This window comes from Azolla caroliniana, unplaced genomic scaffold (genome assembly GCF_043228905.1).
Source record: "Azolla caroliniana isolate FFs.n. ecotype wild unplaced genomic scaffold, voAzoCaro1.0.p SCAF_10, whole genome shotgun sequence".
Taxonomy (NCBI): Eukaryota; Viridiplantae; Streptophyta; class Polypodiopsida; order Salviniales; family Salviniaceae; genus Azolla; species Azolla caroliniana.
The window spans coordinates 12,646,481-12,649,211 of NW_028230445.1; the positions used below are offsets into that span (position 1 = coordinate 12,646,481).

At 31.2% G+C, this 2,731-nt stretch overlaps 1 non-coding gene across 1 annotated transcript; it reads left to right on the forward strand.

Annotated features, from left to right (window-relative positions):
- Positions 1–765: 765 nt before the first annotated feature.
- TRNAE-UUC (transfer RNA glutamic acid (anticodon UUC)) lies at positions 766–838 on the forward strand. The gene has a single exon. It is a non-coding gene; the product is annotated as a tRNA-Glu (tRNA).
- The last annotated feature ends 1,893 nt before the right edge of the window (positions 839–2,731 follow it).

The following is a 2,731-nucleotide window of genomic DNA, read 5'->3' on the forward strand; positions in this document are numbered from 1 at the left end:
GTGAAATTATTAAATCTTAAAAACGACAGTGTGTTAGAACAATCCTCAGTTTTTCATTGATGCTTAAGCAATATATAAATATTATTTATTACCAATCAATGATTGCAATATGAAAAAGTGCACAAGATGTGATCCATTGAAGTCTAGTTGGTTAGAATACTCGGTTCTCACCCGAGATACTCGTGCTCAACTCCTGGCAGTAGAAAGGACAATATCATATATATAATTTTGCGACGCATTTCATGTGTTAACTGTTTAATAACTCAAAAACTCAAGACATAAAGTAGCTGTTACAATAATGTAAAATTAACAAAATAATCAATATTATGTTTGAAGGATTGATGACAAACTTTCCTTTGGTTTTTATAGTTTGGATAACTTGATAGAATTTCCAAACATACACATTGATAGTAGAATAATGTTGAACTCTCGATCAACATTGCACCATAGTTTTTTATTTGAAGAAAAGCACTAGAATATTACATTGACCAATTCATTTACTAAATGAATTCTATGGTAGTCTAGTTGGTTCGGATCCTTGTTTTTTACACGAGACTCCCGGGTACAACAATAGGCATTGGAAAAACTAGATACGTCATAGATCATGAGCTAATGTCGCATAGATAAAAACCCTTGAAATTATTTAATCTTAAAAACGAGAGTGTGAGAGAATAATCCTCAGTTTCTCGTTGATACCTGCTCAATATATAAATATTATTTATTAGTAATCTATGATTGCAATATTAAGAAGTACAGAAGATAGGATCCATTGTAGTCTAGTTGGTTAGGATACTTGGCTTTCACCCGAGAGACCTGGGTTCAACTCCCGGCAATGGAACTGATTATATCATATATTAAATTTCCGACTCATAGCATGTGTTAACGGTTTGATAACTCAAAAACTCAAGACCCAAAGTAGATGTTACAATAATGTACAGTTAACAAAATAATCAATGTTATGTTTGAAGGTTTGATGACGAACTTTCCTTTCATTTTTTTCTCCTAACATCAATTTCTAAACTTAATCCCAATATTCAATTAATAGTGGATGTTTCAAATGAAATTTGACAAAACATTATGTTGTTCGGGACAAGAATAAGAAATATATTTAGTTGTGCATATTTCTCAACATGGTTACGACAAATTAGTACACCGACAATTATAGTTTGGATAACTGGATAGAATTTCCAAAAATACGCATAGATTGTAGAATAATGGTGAACTCTCGATTAACATTGCACCATATTTCTTTATTTGAAGCAAAGCACATGAATATTACATTAACTAATTCACTTACTAAATGAATTCCATTGTAGTCTAGTTGGTTCAGATCCTTGTTTTTTACATGAGACTCCCGGCTAGAACATTATGGTTATTCCTGAACATTGTTATAACAAATTACTACACCAACAATTATAGTTTGGATCACTTGATACATAGATTGTAGAATAATGGTCAATTGTCGATGACTATTCGACTATGTTTCTTGATTTGTAACAAAGGACTACAATGGTACATTAACTAATTCATTAACAAAGGACTAGAATGATACATTATAATCTAGTTGCCTCGGATCCTTACTTTTTACCTGGGACACCCGACTACAAGTAGATATATCATATATCACGAGTTAATGTGGCATCGATAAAAACCCTTGAAATTATCAAATCCTTAAAACGATAGTGTGTTAGAATAACCCTCAGTTTGTCATTGATACTTGCGCAATATATAAATATTATTTGTTTCTAATCAATGAGTGCAATATAAAAAACCACACAAGATGTGATCCATTGTAGTCTAGTTGGTTAGGATACTTAGCTTTCACCCGAGAGACCCGGGTTTAACTCCCGGCAATGGAAACGACAATATCATATATAAAATTTTCGACGTATATCATATGTTAATTGTTTGATAACTCAAATAGTTAAGCTCTAAAGTAGTTGTTAGAATAATGTACAATTAACAAAATAATCAACATTATGTTTGAAGGATTGATGACGAACCTTGCATTGATTTGTTTCTCCTAACATCAATTTCTAAACTTAATCTCATTATTCAATTAATAGTATAGGTTTCAAATGAGATTTGACAAAACATTATGTTGTTCGCGACAACAGGAAGCAGTATATTTAGTCGTGGTTATTCCTCAACATTGTTACGATAAATTAGTACACCAAGAATTATAATTTGGATAACTTGATACAATTTCTAAAAGTACACATAGATTGTCGAATAATGGTGAATTCATGAGCATTGCAGCATGTTTCTTTATTTGATCGAAAGCACATGAATATTACATTAACTAATTCATTTACTAAATGAATTCCATTCTACTCTAGTTCGTTTGAACAATAACCATTGGAAAAACTAGATACATCATAGATCATGAGGTAATGTCGCATCGATAACAACCCTTCAAATTATTAAATCTTAAAAATGAGAGTGTGTTAGAATAATACTAAGTCTCTCGTTGATGCTTTCCCAATATATAAATATTACATATTACTAATCTACGATTGCAATATATCTATACACAAGATAGGATCCATTGAAGTTTGGTTGGTTAGATTACTCGGCTCTCACCCGAGAGACTCGGGTTCAACTCCCGGCAATGAAAACGACAATATCATATACTAAATTTCCCACGCATATCTTGTGTTAATTATTTGATAACTAAAAAACTCAAGACCTAAAAAGTCAAATTAACAAAATAATCAATATTATGTTTGAA